The sequence below is a fragment of the Camelus ferus genome, chromosome 8 (genome assembly GCF_009834535.1).
Source record: "Camelus ferus isolate YT-003-E chromosome 8, BCGSAC_Cfer_1.0, whole genome shotgun sequence".
NCBI classification, from domain to species: Eukaryota; Metazoa; Chordata; class Mammalia; order Artiodactyla; family Camelidae; genus Camelus; species Camelus ferus.
In genome coordinates this window covers 30594827-30612217 of record NC_045703.1, presented here as the reverse complement: position 1 = coordinate 30612217, position 17391 = coordinate 30594827, and the positions used below count along the sequence as shown (strand labels likewise).

The 17391-nt window shown below is 43.9% G+C and overlaps 1 long non-coding RNA gene across 1 annotated transcript in view; it reads left to right on the top strand.

The window, feature by feature from the left end:
• The first annotated feature begins 3082 nt into the window (after positions 1–3082).
• Positions 3083–17391, top strand: part of LOC116665322 — a 147337-nt gene continuing 133028 nt past the window's right edge. The window contains exon 1 of the long non-coding RNA XR_004321892.1: positions 3083–3488. This is a non-coding gene — a long non-coding RNA (uncharacterized LOC116665322). The remainder of the gene's footprint in view (positions 3489–17391) is intronic.

Below are 17391 nucleotides of genomic sequence, written 5' to 3'. Positions count from 1 at the left end.
ACTCTCCTTGGTACAGCAGCTTGAGGGGTTGTTCATAATCATTTCATGCCCACTTATGCGTGGGCCATGCACAGAGCGAGAAGCACAGGGACTCTATTATGGGGAGCACACAGATACACCCACACGCCCATACATGCATATTACAAGTTTGACGTGCCTTAAATCACAGATGTTTTCCAACCAGGATTTCTTGCACTGAATCCATTTTAGAAGGTTTTCTACAATGATAACAGATTGTATATGGAATCATTTTGTACATTCCAGAGAAATGTTTGTTTCGATGTTTCTGCACACAAATTATGTGCGTGGAAAGTTTCCCCAATTCTCTTCTCAGTAATTATCTATTTTCTATCTCAAGGAGAAAAAAATTAAAATAGTAGTTGATTGTAGATGAAGTGATTCATTTGTGAGCATTTCTGAAAGTTAATGTTTCAAATCAGACCCATTGTTTAGCGTTTTCCATTGTTTGTGCATGATGGTAATTACTAGAAATGGTGACATTTGGAGCCTAATTGATCTCCTCTCTTATCTGACAGGCACAAATGTTCTAAGTAGAAATTCAGAAAACTAATGTGGTGGGTGGCGAACATTATATGAACACGATAGAGCCTTTCCCTTCACCCGTCTCAAGGAAAACACCCACCCAGACCAGCAACCAGAGTGGTAGTTAGTTCAGCATCACAAGGAAGGCATGGTGACAGAGCTGTGTGACCCTGGGTCCCTCCCCACCATTTCCTAGCCCCATCCTCTCTTGTCCTTCCCAGGCTTCCTCACCTGGAGCAGCTCAGGTGCTGCTGGGCGTGAACAGGCCACTGGCCCACCCTCTGAGCCGACTTCCTGGCTGGAGATTCTTTGCCTTGCATTTCCCTCAGTCGGCACTGCTGGAGTGAGACTATTGGTAGCAGCCCTGGCTCTCTGGCTCATCACTCATGCCCTTAGGTAGGTTGATTTGGGGATCTCTCCCTCTGAAGGTGAAACCTTTACCTGTCACTGCCTCTGAGGTATGCCAGCTAGGCCACCCCCGGGGAAGGTCAGCCTGCATAAGCTGCAACACGCTAAAGTGAGTGGGAGGGAGAAAAGGCAGCGGTGACTCTCTCTCCCACAGGGGTGGGCTTCCACGTCTGGCAGGTGGGCTTCCATGGGCTGTTTCTTACTGAGAAGTTAAAAAACACAGTTGTGATCTTCCATAAGGTTTCTCTAGAAGACAAGCCCGAGTAAGCAACCCCAGCAGGGGCAGGGAGGCACCTGCACTGGCTAAAGCAAGGGGACAAATCTGGGCCCTGGACCCTGAAAGTATGAATCCACACAGCCTGTGTCACCCCCTCTCACCCAGCCCCTAGCTCCCAGGAGGGCTGACCCTCTTTCCCCTTGAACTTGTACTCTCCAAGCAGAATGGGGCCCCCTCTGTCATTCCCCCAGTCAGGCTGCAAGTCCTGTTTTTAACCTGCTCACTAGGCTGCTTATAGCTAGTTCCAAACCATTCACCATGAGTCCCCCAGGCCCCCCAGGCAGCACTTCAGGCCCTCTGGAAGAAGAGGAAGAAAAGACTAAATCTGTTTCCCCAAACTCTCATTCCTGTCTCCTGGACCCAGGAAGACCATCAGGTTCTGCTTATGGTCCCACTCCCTGCCCTGCAGCCTGGAAAACCTCCAGGCAGTAGGCGGCATAAAACTGCAAGTGTAGGACTCATTTATTTCTCTTTTCTCAGGAACAGCCATCCTGCACTGCCTGTTTTTCAATCTCTGAAAACCATTGTTTCATATAGTCTGTTTTAAGAGGTGTTTAAAGCAGGGAGACAAATCTGGTCCCTCTTACTCCACTGTAGCTAGAAGCAAAATCCTCTTTGTGAAACACGTTCTTTTCTATTGGATTCCGTGAGCTGACATTCTCCTGCCTCACCTCCTGCTCTCTAAAAGCTCTTCCTAGTCTCCTGAGCAGGACTCATTCTCTTCCGCCTGCCATTAACTGCTGGAGTTCCTTCATCTTCCCCAGCCCTCTTCTCTCCTCAGCTAACTGCTCCCTGGGTGAACTTGTCCAGGCCCAGGGCTTTGGTAACCACTTCTACCGCAAATTAGGTTCCTAGCCCAGAGCTCCTGTCACGGATGCCCAGCTAGGTCTTTGACTACACAACTTGAATGTCCCTAAGTACCTCAGACTAAACACGTCTAAAATGTATTATCTTTCCTCAAATTTGATCCTCCCTTTACTATATAACCACTTATGAAGCCAAAACCCATGTATCTTCCTTGACACCTCCCTCTCCCTTACCCCCATATCAAATCCACCAAGTCTTGCTGATCCTTCTTCAAAAAGGTCTCTAGTACCTGTTCCCTCCTCTCCATTTGTACTGCTGTCACTCTGGTCCAGTAACTCCTAACTGGTCTCCACCGTCTCTTGCTATTCTGTTCTCTGCTGCAGCCAATAGAGATTTTTTTTAATGCAAATCTGATTACTTCCTATGACAGCTTCGAATACTTTAAAGATTTTCCATTGTTCTGGTGCCTCTCTGGCTCTGGCTCACAGCACACCTCACCTCAGTCCACTCAGTCCACTCCTCCCACAGAGTCAGCCCAGTCACCACCTCCTAGGGCCGCCTGACTAGATCAAGTCTCCCTCGCACGTTCTTATGGCTCCGTGTCCCTCCTTTTCTGGGCACTTGGTACAGTTATTTTTATTTGTCTTAACTCCGTGTTCAGTGTTGGCCTTCCCCTCAGACATGATAAATTCGGTGATGGTTTTTATATATTTTTCCCCCTCACCACCGTATTCCCAGCTCTGATGCCTGAGGGTTGGGACTCCGGAGTATTCTGTAGAGCACAAGAGTGCAATGGGGAGTGCTCGGGAGGGGAGGGGCCCTGCGGAGAAGTGCACAGACCAGGGGTACAGGGACCACAGCTGCTCCACCAAAAGGAGGAGCGGACAAGACCCTGCGGAGGCCGTGGCACCACAAACTGCTTTGCTTCTGACCTTGGTAGTGTCCTCTCTGCAACCAGAGTGGCAGAACTCTTCTAAGCTTTTAAGGTGATCCACTCAACTTTCTTGTTCTTCCCATTTTTTAATAAAACATTTAGGGGGTGGGGGGGAAGCTAAGCAGGACAACTGGAGCTATCACGTCAATGACCCACAGAGGAGGCTGTTGCTCTGAGCCGCAGGCACTTGACTGGCACATGGGGCAAGACCGACGGTTGCAAGCGCCGAATGCTTGGTCCCGGCGGCGGATTCCTCCGCTGAGTGACGCCCCGCCGCAGGCCCCGCCCCTCCTCTGCTCGGACACTTTTCCTGCCTCCAGAGAAGCACCCGGAAAGCATGGGGCCGAGGTGGGGCCGGTCTCGGGGCCGCGAAGCCACACACAGGCCCTCGGTATTTTGGATCCGGGCATGAACCCACCAACACGGTTTGTACACAGCTGGGGGTTCCTTGCATTTTCTCGTTGATGCCACAGCCCGGCAGGGTTTTGCGGAGGGAGAGCAGCAGTCTCGCTGTGTGAGGTGAGTTCAACTCATAGCACAGGGCGCATTTCTGACGTCGGGCAGACTCAGGGTGTTTCTGCTGCGGCACGAACAGGACCGCCTCTTTAAAAAGTGCTAGGCAAGGACCTTACACTTTGAAACTATTTCAGTGTGCAGCACGTTAATGTGGGCGTGAGGGGGAGGGAGGAGGAGTACGTTATAATGAAGGCCCCAGAGGGAGCGTTATTAGCTGTGCTTTTAGCTGTGCTCTGACAGCAGGTGGCATTTGTTCTTAAAGAATGCATCAACTCCTGGCTCTGCCTTGGAAACTGAAAACCGGCACACACACACCCTCCCCCTTTTACTGAGCTTTTCAGGAATGGGAGGAGGACAAGAGGTGGAAGTCAGGGGAGGCAGAGGAGCCTTCCTGGGGACAGCCATTCCTGGAGTCTGGTTGGCGGCCCCTCTTAAGGATCCTGCAAGGGAAACACAGCCTCAGCCCCAGCAAATGCCAGTCAGCCAGAGCCCTCTTTCCCAGCCCCGGAGCCTGGCATAGGGCTGCTGAAGTTGCAAAGCATTTGAAGCTTACCTTTGTGACCTGCGTCTCCCCACTTCTCTTTGGGAATTTCCAACATGAAAGAGATGGTAACCCTGGTGCAAAGAAGTGTGTGTGTGTGTGTGTGTGTGATGTAACTATGGGTTTGGGACATGATGCCTGGTAGGAAGGACCTGGGAGGAGTAGCTGAATGATTGTTCTTACTCTACATTCCTGCCCTTGCTGGACAAAAGATTTTCAAAGGCTTGGGAGCCAGACAGATTTTATAATCAAATATCAAGTTTACCATTTGACCAAGTTACACTGCCAGAGCCTCAGTTTCCACATCTATAAAGTGTGAATAAGTGATATCTATCTCTTAGGGCTTGTCTTAGGAGACTGTCTTTGAGGCAGAGATCTGTGTGCAGGAAGCTCCTTGGAGTATGCTTTCATGGGCCAGCATGTGGAGGGGAAGGGAAGGAAGCATAGTGGGCAGGGAGAGAAGTTGGGACCATCAGCCACAGTGTCTCAGCTGGTTTCACAGGGAGTGCCAGTGGATGGCCTTTCAGAGTTGTACCACCTTGAGTCAAGGGGGCCAAGCCTTCATACCTCACTGAAATCCCACATCAGTCAGCTGCTGGACCTTGGCTGCCCCCTGGAGTAAGGAAAGTGACCCAAACACTGAAGAGGACCTGGGCAGTGAATTGCAGGGACTACTGAAAGTGTTGACATAACATCTATATAACAAAGTAAGAATTAAAAATAAATAAATAAGCAAAACCTAACTGGTTCATCTTTTCCCAGCCGCATCTTTGGAGAAAGTAGCATTGTGTCATTGAAGCTCTGAGCTGTTGTCCTGAAACTCAGCACCCCACAGGGGAGAGAGAGCTTTAGTGTTTCAGACTCATTTAGGGGCAGTGGGCTGGATGGTCCCAGCCCAGAGTGGGTGGAGGCACTTTGGGAAGATAGGGAGATGGAAATGGTCCTGATTTAAAAAGGAAGGGGAGAGGAATTCCCTATGACTGAAAGAAGATCAGGGGACCTGGATCCTGATCTATGAAGGTTGGTCTCATCCCACTTCTGTTTAGCCCCAGAAAATGGTGCGCATTTGAGGAGAGGAAGTGTACGTTTTCAGTTGTTGCTTTGGAAATCTCAGAGAAATCCCCCTGGGCTGGTGCCTGGCAGAGAAGCAGCAGAGCTGCCTCTGTCCAAAAACTGCAGTCCTCCAAGAGAGGCCAGCAGGAATCGAAAAGAAGATGCCCTTTCCAAAACAGTCTAGGCTGCAAAAGACTCATTCTCTTGGGACTTTGGCATGACCCTATGGAGGGAAATTTCCTTTCATCACTGAGATTGACTTTTTTATGCAAACTCCATAAAAACCCTTAAACTATGGGGTCTGGGAAACTTCCAAGTTGGTGAACAGATGCACACACTCGGAGGGTGGTGCACCCCAACTCCACAGGGACAGAGGCTCCTGTGCTCAGGACCCTTTTTGACCTTGTCCTGCATACCGCTTCACCCGGCTGTTTATTTTATTTTACAATCTTTGTAACAAACTGTAGTAGTAAGTATGGTATTTTCCTGAACTCTGACTCATTCCAGCAAATTATCAAGCCTTGGGTGAGGGTTGTGCAAACCTCTGACTTTGTAGCTGAATTGGACAGATGCATAGGTATCCCAGGAACTCAATGCTAGCATCTGAAGTGAGGGCACTCTCAAGGGCTAAGTCCTTAAACCTGTGGAATCTGACTAATTCTGGGTAGTTAGTTTCAGAATTGAATTATAGGACATCTGGTTGGTGTTGGAGAGTAGTGTTGGAAAAGACACCACATATCTGGTGTCAGAAGGGAAAAAGCCCTCCCATGTAAAATCCAGAACTAAAATTCTATCAACATGATATAGGGGGCAGAGTGGGCAGGAACCCAAAAGATTATGGTAGAGTAAGCAGGGATATATAGACAGCAATGCATTTGGGAAAAACCTGATACATGCAGTGGAATTTAGGAATAGAGAAAAGAAAGAAAATAAAGCAAATGCAAAATAAGATAGTGGTGACAACATGGATGGACCTTGAGGGCGTTACGCTAAGTAAATAAGAAAGACAAATACTGTATGATCTCATTTATATGTAGAATCTGAAAAAAAAAAAAAAAAAAAAAAAAAACAACGGACATATAGATACAGAAAACAGATTGGTGATTGCCAGAGGCGAGAGTCAGGGAGTGGGCAAAATGGGTGAAGGTGGTCAAAGGTATAAACTTCCCGTTATAAGATAAATAAATCCTGGGGTTGTAATGTACATTATGGTGACTATAAAAAATAAATAACTAAATGAGATAGTGGAACTAAATGGAACTATAGCATCAGAAAGGTTAAATTCACCAAAGGCAGAGACTCTCAGAGTGGATTCAAAAACAAACAAAATGTGATATAACAGTAAGTTGTCTACAAAAGACACATTTATGACAAAATACAGAAAGTTGACAATAAAAATAGGTAAAAAAAAATGCCAGCTAATTATGAATGAAAAGAAAATTAAAGTAGCAATATTAATATCTTACAAAATAAAAATTTAAGGCAAAAAATATCACAAAGGACAGATGATAGACATTATATATGCATAAAAGGAATAATAATAAGAAACAATATGTCCATTATGGTCTTATATATACCTAATAAGAAAGCTTCAAAGAATGACAGAGAGAACTAGATAATCCTACAACTGTAGCTGGAGAAAGATCGATCAAGTAGACCTCGCACCTGCCCCCCTCAAAAAAAAGGAAAGAAAGAAAAAGCAAAGATAAAGACCTAACAATAAAATGAAACAATAATTTCTTTTCAAGCAGACATGAAACATTTATAAAAATAGATCATGTTTTAGGCAACAAATTAATAATGAATACATTCTGAGACTAACAAGAAAAATAGAACTTAATAATCTCTTTTGTCAGGAAACAAAATAACAGACTACTAAACAAACTTTGAGTTACAGAGAAAAATCATAAAGGAATTTTTAAGAAATACCAGGACTACAGTGAATACTACACATCAAAATTGTGGGATTCAACTGTATATTTCAAATACATTTATCAGGAAACAAAGAATATCAAATAATAAATGAAGTGAACAATCAATAAGAGAATTTAGAAAAGAGCAATGGAGCACACAAGAAAGAAGGAAATAATTATAAGGGCAGAATTAGATAAAATAGGGAACAACGAAAAACAATTCACAGAATCAACAAAAAATTTTTTTCAAATACCAACAAATCTCTGGCAAGACAGATAAAGAAAAAAAAGAGAAGACATAAATTAAAAAATACAGAATAAAAAGAGGGAAATAACTACAATAGAGAGAATGGAAGAGCACATGGACACATATCTGCCTCAATCTGAAGGCCTAGGTGAAAGAAACAAACGTACAGAAAAATATGAAATGCTAAAATTGTAACAGAAAAAAATAGAGAGCTTTAACTAGGTCAACAAGTTGGAAAGGCAGTCAAAGACCTACCTTCTAAAAAAAATCCCAGGCTCAGACAGTCTCACGGGTAGATTTCACCAAACTTTTAAGGAACAGATACTCCCATCTTATATAAGTTGTACCAGAAAATGGGAAAAATGAAAGCTGCCTCATTCATTTTAGGAATTTAGTGTACACTCGATTGCAAAGACAGAAGACAAAGAAAATTATAGACTTATTTCACTATGAACATATGTACAGAAGCAGAGAGTGCAGTATTCGCTGAATACATCAGTTTATTTAAAAGAAAAATAATACATCAAAATCAAGTGAGTTTATGCCAGGAAGAAAAAGTATCTCAACATCAGAAAATCAATCAATGTAATTCCCCACTTTCCAAACATAGGAAGGAAAATTATATAATTCCCTCAATCCTTGCAGAAAAAGCTTTTGACAAGGATCAATACCTGTTTATGATAACCTCTCTTATCAGATTAGGGGTAGAAGAAGATGTCCTTAAACTGATAAAGCTTATATACCAAAATCTTAACAGCAAATACACTTTAATGCATAATGAAAAAATTTTAGATAGGGATAAGAACAATATCCCTTACATGCCAATACCTACTACTACCACTACTGCCACCACCACTGCTAGTACTAATAGCGCTTAATACTACCTTGCGGAGGAATAGGGTTCTCAACAATATTGGAAAGGAAAAAAGTGTATGTGTATAGACTGAATGGGAAGAGTTGAAACTTTCAGTATTTTCAGTAGATATAATTGCCTTTCTAGAAAAATAACAATAATTATAAATTATTGGCAGTAATAGAAATTTAACAGTATTGATAGATAAAGATCAACCTGTAAAAATTAACAGTATCTCTTATACTATACAATCAGATTTAAGATACCATTCATAATAGAAACAAAAACCCACAAAATATCCAGTTCACTTGACCAAGACTACATGATAATTCTATGAAGAAAACTTTAATACTGTTATAAACAGCATAGAATATGCCAATAAATGGAGAGATTGTCCATACTCTTAAATGGTGTGATAATGATATTATAAAGATGTTGATTATTCCTCAAAGTGAACTATAAATCAAATGCTATTTCAATCAACATTTTAGCTGAATTTTCTTGAGGAACTTAATTAACTTACTCTAACATTTATATGAAGAAATAAAGATTCATGACTAATCAACCTTAAAAAGGAAAAGTAAAGGTAGGAAGGGGGCTAATGCTACTAGATACTGACATACTATAGAACCAAATTATTAATTTTTTCAGTTTAGTTTTGGAATAAGAACAGGCAAATGGATTATCGAACAGAACAGAGAGCTCAGAGACAAATCCAAGTGTAAGTGGAGACTAATAGGATAGAGAGAGGTGACAGTCATAGGGAAAAGATAGACTGTTTAGTAAAGGGTGTTGGGAAATCTGTTTCACTATATAGAGAAAAATAAAACTGGATCCTACCCAATGCCATATCACTGGTGGACTAGAGGTAAACTAAAAATGAAAACATAAAAGATAAAATTATAAAGTTAATCCAAGAAAATATAGGAGTCATCTTTGTGACTCAGACACAGGGACTTTTTAAACACAACTTTAAAAGCACAAAATACACTGCAAAAATAACAACAAATAAATGAATTGGATTAACTCAAAATTAAACATTATTTTCCAGGAAAAAACAAAGATAATGCAGAGATAGTAGGGCAAGAGAAAACAATTTCAAAGTCTAAACTAAACGTGGGATTAATATTTAGACTATATAAGAACTTCCTTCAAATAAAAAAAAAGACTGAAGCCTCAGTAGAAAATGGGCAAAGGATAGAACATCACTGTGTAATGTATAGGAAGTAATGCTTCAGACAATTAGTAATCAGACAATGCAAATGAAAACAACAATGAGATATTAATTATACAAATTAGCCAGGCAAAAAATGAAGTTGGATAATGTCAGATATTATTAAGGATGTAGGAACCCTTATGCACTGCTCAACGGAAGGAATGACTGTTTCACTCTTTTCAGAAAGAGCAGAAAGCTTTCTGGTCCTACTTAGAAAAATGTAGTATCTGCATCGCCAGTGACCCGTCAGTTCTCTCCTGTGTGTTTATCCCAAAGAAACTCTCATCACATCCATAAGGAGACTGTTCATCACAGTATTGTTTGTGGTGGCAAAGAGTTGGAAATGAACTCAGTGTCCCTCACAAGGAGAACAGAGGTAACATGTGGTGAGGCATGGCCTGGGGTGTTGTGCAGCGGCTGTGCTCACTCAGGTCACCACGAGAGAGCAGGCTGGGTGGATACTGAAAACTCAATGCTCAGTGAACAAAGTAACAGTGGGAGGTACAGAACACAGTATCACTCACTTAAATAAATGGCCAAGTATACAAAACTACAACAAATTTTACAGGAACACATATGCAAAAATACATAGATGAAAATTATTGGCATATTTGCCTACATGAACATGATGGGAGAAAGACAGGTGTGGAGTATGAGGATAAAGGAATAAACTTTTTAAAATGAATGAACAAAGAGGCAGATAGAAAGTATGTGGAATGCATAATCAGCCGGGTAGAGGTCGTTTTAATAGACATTCCTGGAGAAGTTTCTGCTTAATTATGTCAACTTTGATTAATTTGCTTTGTGCAAAGATGAAAGGAAAAAACCACTTTCATTTCCAAACTATTCCCATGATGCCTCTGGGTATGTCATTTAATAAAGTTTTAAGGATAATTCTAAAAGCAAAATTATACCTTAATCAATTTAACTTAAAAACTAAAACTAAAAAAACAAAAACAAACAAACAAAAATACCAAACTAACTACATACAGCATCTAAGAGGGAAAGACAGGGAAATGACAAGCCAGATGATGATAGGACAGCCCAGTCCAAGATGGTAAATTATTTAAAACAATTATTGTCCTCTGTGGTTTGTTTCTCATATCTGTTGTATGGTTTATCCTGAAATGTAAATTCATTTACTCTCATTTAGTCCCCCGCAGAAGGTGCTCCCCCTCTGTATGAATGTGTTTGACTTCTTCGGCCTTGCTCTCTCAAGACTTGTGTTTGGGACCAAGCCCCGGTCTCCTGGGGAGGCAGAACAGCCTCCACCCCCACCTGCTTGCACTGACTGCTGATTTCTTGAAGGCTTTTCTGTCACTCTGGATCCATTAATAAAATGCAAATTGCTTTTTGAAGGGAATTCTTAGTTGAAGCAGACTGGCCAATCCTCTTGGGTGTGTGGATTAGTTGGAAGGCAGCCAGCAGCCAGACAAACAGGGAGAGGAAGAGAGAGGATTAGGATGGAAGAAGGAAAACACACTTTTGCTTCCTCGCGGTTTTTTCCAAGCCTGGTCGTCTCCCACTAAGCTTCAGTGACGTGTAAAAGACCTGAGCCATGTACTGTCAGCTGTGCTGACCCCTAGCCAGGTCTGAATGAGGTCACTGTTCATCTTTTCATGGATTCCCTGGGACCCTGCTTCATCTCTTATTTCCCTGAAGTGCAAGCTCTCTCAAGTCACTCAGAGCTTTGATGGGTGTGGAGCAGGGCTCACCGGGACTGCGGAATGGGCTGCCATTCACACTTCTGGCATTCAGCTTGCTTCTCCCCAAGGGCTCGGCCCCATTGAGAGATTTCAGTTTGAAATGTACTGCTCCCCACCTCCTTTTTCAGCCTTATCTGTCCATGTCATGTTTACTTGCATCTGGTCCTCCTTCCCAGACTTTTCTCTCACTTTTGTGATTTTGCAGTAATAAAATAGGTGACTCCCCTTCCTCCCACACTGTTGTTTACTGCATCTGCAGGAACTGGGGAGACTCTCCCAGGCCTTTCAGTGGGGGTGGGAGTGTGTGGAAAAAATAACTTTGTATCAACTTTTTTGCAGATTATTAAAATAATGTTTTACATTACAAATAACATTTTCTGCTCTGTATGCAAACATGGAGGAAAAGTGTGTCTTTTAGAATTCCTCAGTTTTGAAAGTGCGTTCACTTTGCAGAGATGTGCTGGGTGGGGATGGCAGTGGGGCTGGCACTTGCTAGTTTTGCACATTTCTTCCCAACTCTGTTCAGTCACATCCCAGCAGCTTGAAACTGGCTGGGGCAGGAGCAGGAACAGGAGCATTTACACCATGGAAACTGGCAAACACCACACATCAGGGCTTCCTGGCCCCTGTGGGTGGGGGTGACTGTTAAATATTTACCAGCATATCACTGCTTTGAGGGCTACAGGAGTTGCTTAGCAGGGACTTGGCGAGACAAGGCAGAAACTATGAAAAAAAATTCTCCTTTGAGGAGAGTATACCTCAAATTCTAAAGTCATCACTGGGTAGGGCTTAACAGGAAAGAGATTTGCTTCTGGTGGCAGTGGCTGACAAGTTATTCTAACGCCTGGAAACAGTGGAGTCTGAGGTGTAGACTAACCAAATCCAATTCTGAGATAGGACATCTGAGAATGAGTTAGATGAAATAAGGAAGCACAGTTTAAAACTAATACGGTTAATGAGCATAGTAGTATTTTGAAAATTTTACAGAATAAGGCTTTTTGGTTACTGTGATTTACAATTGATTTTCTTATTTTAGCATATGTGTAACATATTTCTATCTGAAGGTATATAACAAATCAGGACTGTACATGTATCTGTGAACCCCCTTAGTTCTTCCATTTCTGGGGCTGACTGTCCAACCTGGAAGACACTGTTTTACCAGGTGTGAGAAAACATTCTAACTGTTGCCACAAACCCTCAGAGCTCCAGGGCCACGAACACAGGTGTCCTGGGCAGTAAGGAGGGATCGCTCACCTCCAGTGTCTGGCTGATGGCCCCAGGGCTTCTTCAGGTGGGGAAGCCCCAGTGCCTGCACTCCGTGGGGGGATCTGGGCTCCTAGTGGCAGTAGCGGTCAAGGATGGTTTGAGCACACCCCACCCTCTGCTTGAAAGGGCCAGAGGTGAACCATTCAGAGGAATGTGGGGAGGAAGGATGCCCAGACATTTCCACAGTCATTCTCTCGCTTTGAGCCAGAGGACAGCCTCCAAGAGAGCTCTTTTTATTCATTTTCTTAAAATAGAACTTTTCTGATGTAATATTTGTGATGTTATATTTAGTTCAGAAAATCCACTTGTAAGGCCTTGCCATGCCATGTTATTAGGTACCCAGAATGTTATAGTGTTGGAACTGAAAGTCCCTACTTTCCCCACCTACCAGAGGGCCTGTGAGGTGAAGGCACTCGCCCAGTCCCACAGCCAGTTGATGGTCAGCCAAGGACAGAGCCCAGAATTCCAAACTTGCAGTTGAACACTCCTTTAATCCTATGATCCCACATAACTTTTATACATGCACAGTTGTCCCTCGGTATCTGCTGGGGATTGGTTCCAGGATCCCCACAGATACCACAGATGCTCCAATCCCCTGCAGTCTGCCCTCTGCTGGATGCAGATACACGTGGATGCAGAGGGCCAACTGTATATGAAATGGGCACCTGGTTATTCAGAGGTGACTTTAAGAATAGAGAACTGATATTGAAAGGTGATTTTTAGGTCTGTTTACCTGTTATTTGTGTGAGAATGGACATATTGGGCAAGAACATAAGATACTGAATTTTCTAAGTAGCCAGGACTAGTAGAAGGCTAAAGTAAATTTTTAAGAGTATGTGTACTTGGAAATTTGTGCTCAAACAGGGATTCCAGATGATCAACAGGTGGCAGTATTTCCCTGCCTTGTACAATTCTATTAACCCGCTAAGCAGAGAACATTATTCCTGGACCTCTGGGTTAAACACTGATAAGGAACTTCTTTAGAAACACTGGCAGGCTGAGTGGATGAGCTACTGTCAGGCAGTTCCCCCGAACCCCCTGCACCTACCTGCCCACACCCTAATAGAGGGCTCACGTGGCAAAGTACCCTCCTCCAAAATGATCTGCCCTTATCTCTCTGAGGGGAAAGAATTGAGGAAAAAAAAGAAAAGCAGTGCTTACCAGGACAGCCTTATCTGGATTTTTGCTCATTTAATTTATAAAATTCTTTGAAATTTTTCTTTCCATTTGATTTTAATTTGAAAATGTAGTGGGGCATACCTGAGGCAGGAGGTGAGATTTCTGGAGGTGTTCTAGTGGCAGCTGGTCCAATGTGGGCCACTGTCCAGTGATCAGGATGGAATTAGCAGAGTCATGGGGCTGGATGGACAGCCTGGGTCAGGTACAGAAGCAAGAAGTAGGGCAAACCATACTGCAACACATGGACCCTTGTGTCCTGCTGTGTGCCCCAGCCAGAAAATAAAACTAGTAAGAATAATAGTCAGCTTTTATTGTGGCCTCACTATGTGCCAGGCATTGTTATAAGCTTTTCACACTGACTGTTTCATTCATTTCTTGCAGCCACTGGTGAGGTAGATATTGTTATTCTATCCATTTGACAGATGAGGAAATGGAGTTTCAGAGAGAGAAACCTGACTGTGTAACTAGTAATGGAGCCAGAATGTGAACCACAAACCCAGGACATCTGAGTCCACACTCTGCCACTGGTGGTTCCAGCACTCTGAGCAGAATGCATTTGTTCTGGGCAGCCCTGTTTCTTTAGAAGCAGTGGTGTTGTCTGGCAGAGGAGGGACTGACTCTGTGTGGAGTCAGCCTCTGGTGCTACAGCTGGGCTGCCCCAGGGCTGCCCTGTCCAGGGTCTGCTCCTAACTAACACCCGGGTTGAGACAATTTACTGTAGCCTTATCACTGGTGAGAATTACACTCACCATTCTGGGAGGATAACAATTCCAGATTCTTACATTTGCACCAAATAGCAGGGGTCAATACCCACAGTAAAAGTGGCCTGGATGTCTGCGTTCTGTGGACACCCCCGTGGGCTCCATGGGATCCCCACTATAGAGGAGGTCTGTGAGGAGCTATAGTCTAAACTCTGACTTAGCATAAACATCACTGAAACCCCTCATTCCAAGCTTGAGGGACTCTTGCGAGGGTCTGCAGACGGAGAAGCAGCATTCTCTGAGAGACACCGTTGAGCAGCGATTATACACAGCGATCAGTCTAGGGTAAAACATCTCACCTTGGTATTTGGTTTGTTTTGTGACTTATTCCACTCCACATAATGTGGTTTAGATCTTCATTCATTCATCCTTTGAAAGCATTTACTGATACCTGTTATGCATGAAACTGTACTCAGCAAAGGAATAATAGTAACAATAATAAGCACCAGCAAAAGCTGACTTTTACTGAATGCTTATCATATGCCAAGTCCTGGGCCAGGGATCTTTTAGTCCATTCATAGTGAGTGGCTGTGCTCTCTCTTAACTTTCACCAAACCCTAAGAGGGAGGCACTCTTATTCCTCATTCACGTATGGAGAAATTGAGGCACAGTGAGGTCAAGTAAACTGCCCGAGGTAGTACAATTGGAGCAAACAGTTCTAGGATTTGAACCCAACAGTCTGAGTTCTTGGGCTCAGCCATCAAGCCAATGCTATGAATAATTGTCCTCCAGGAAGGTCTACAAAGTGGCTGTCAAAGAAGATGAATAGTAACTACCAGAAAAGAACCAGAGCCATCCTTTTGGATGGAGCCAGGATTTGAACCCAGGTCTAACTCCAGAGGTCAGCTCTAACTAGTTGTGCTATTATACTGCCCAGTGGAAAGTATATTAGAATGAAAGTTTAGGTGTTGCAGCAAAGACTGAAACAAGAGTGGACAAAACCAGCTAGAAGTTTATTTCTCTCACCTCACAGTCCAGGGCTGGTGTGGTGGCTCCATGGTGGTAAACAGGCTCCTTTCATATCAGCACACTGCCACCCTCAAAATCAGCTTCCATCTTAGGGTGTCAGCTGCTCTAACGCCAACGACCATGTCCGCATTCCAGCTTTGGGAAAGGGAGAAGGGGAGGGGGAGAGCAGTTTTCTTCCCTTCGAAGGCACCACCTGGGAATCATTCACATCACTTCTTATGTGACAGTGGTCTGTACTCTGTCACATGGCTGCACCTAGCTGCAAGGAAGCCTAGAGCCTTCCCCAAATTCTTTTCTTTTAAAGATGGCTAGAACGGATAATGCCATACATCTAGCATTCTCTTCCACAGAAAATATGTACCAGAAGTGATGCATGTGGAGGACCAGATAGACGAGGGAGGCTGTTGGGAACATATACTCTCTAGTGCTGAGTCAGAAGTGTGGGATCTAGAGTTCGGTTTCTTGGGTTTGGACGCTGGTTGCACTGGTAACACAGCTGTGTGACTTCACCCACAAGTTACTTTATCTGTAAAGTTGTGATAATAACTTATCTGGGTGTCCTGTGAGTTAAATGATGTAATCCACCTGAATGTTTGCAGTTTCTTTGTTTTAGCCTGGGTTCCCTAGGAAGCAGAACCTGCAGCAAAGCCTAGGTGAGGCAGCCCCAGGACAGCCAGGGCAGGCAGGGAAGGAGGGGAAGCGAGCCCAGGGTGGTGTGTTACCACACTGGCCAGGGCTTCATGAGGAGACACGGCCTGTTAGTTGGCCACACAAGACATCTCCTGGACAGGAAGAGGAGGACGCTGAGGGAGCATTTATCTCCTGGGTCTCTCCTGACTCCACACCCCACTGGTCCAAGTTCATCTCCTGTGGAGCTAAATACCCCACACTTTAGGGTTGCATCACCTGGCCCTTGGGGCAACTGCTGAGGAATCCTACGCCATGATGCACTGTGGTGTGGCTCTCCCCCCTGGTCTGGGGGTGGTGCGTGGAGTCACAGACTCTGGGTGTCAGCCTCAGATAGTGGAATCTTCTGGCACAGTGATAACAAGAATAGCTGAGGGTCAGAAGACTTAGGGCTTAGAGAATCCAAGGTAGCCCATAAAATGTCCTTGATAGATGATTATTATGTGTTGGAGAGGCACAATACAGCTCTGGAGTTAGACAATCTGCCATTTTCTAGCTGCAGGAACTTAAAGGCTTAATGCACCCTCTCTGAGACTTGGTTTTCTCCCATAAAAAGATGCGGTGATGTGGCCCGTTTGACAAGGTTGTAGTGAGGATTAAGTGCTGTGGTTTATGTGAAAGGCTCTAGTGCTGTGCCTGGCAGCTGGCGGCTTCCCGCCTGGTCCTGCTCTCCATTGTGGGAACCAGCCTCTCCTTCCCCTGCGAGTGTTTGCTGTGAGCAGTTGACATTTATTTTTCAGTCTTTTGTAAAGAGCCATGCAAACATGACTTTAAGACATGTCTCTAACTTGCATTCCAATGAGGTTGACCGTAGGGTCTTCCTGTGTAGAAATTCTAGAGCCAAGATGGTCACCTTAGTTAAGGGTATGAAGCTCTTGGCTGTTGCCCAGAAAATCTTCTCCGGTTGTAAACTAGGCTTTGGCAAAACCCCTGACCCCACAGCTCTTCGCATCTATTCCATCCTCCATCCTTGAGGGCAGGTGACACATTTGTCTGGTTCACTGCTACATTCCCCCACACCCAGCCCAGAACAGAGAAGAGTGATGATAGGTTCATTTAGCACTTTATGAAGCTCTAAGTACCATTTGAAGCACTTTTATGAACTTAATCTACTTTAAGTCTCACAAAACCTTCCAAGTGAGGTCCCCAGTCGATCTTCACCAGAATCCCCTGGAAGCTTCTTAAAATTCAAGCTTCCAGATCCACATTAGAGCCTCGTGTCCTCTCAGAAACCCTGATGCAGAAGTTCTGGGGTAGACTCTGGGCTTCTGCATTTTAAGAAACCTCTGGGTGATTTTGGGGAAGGTGACCTGGTGGCCTCAGGCTTGCTGACCCTGCTACAGAGGAGGCCGAGGCTTTTTAAAAACATAAACATATATTTCATTTTCTTTCATAATGATTTTTAAAACTAGTCACTAAAGAAATTAGAGAACATTTAAAAGGTAGACAGAGGACCTGTCCAGCCGTTTGTCATGTTGAGCCTTCCTGAGGGCCCATTAAAATCTCAGTGCCCAT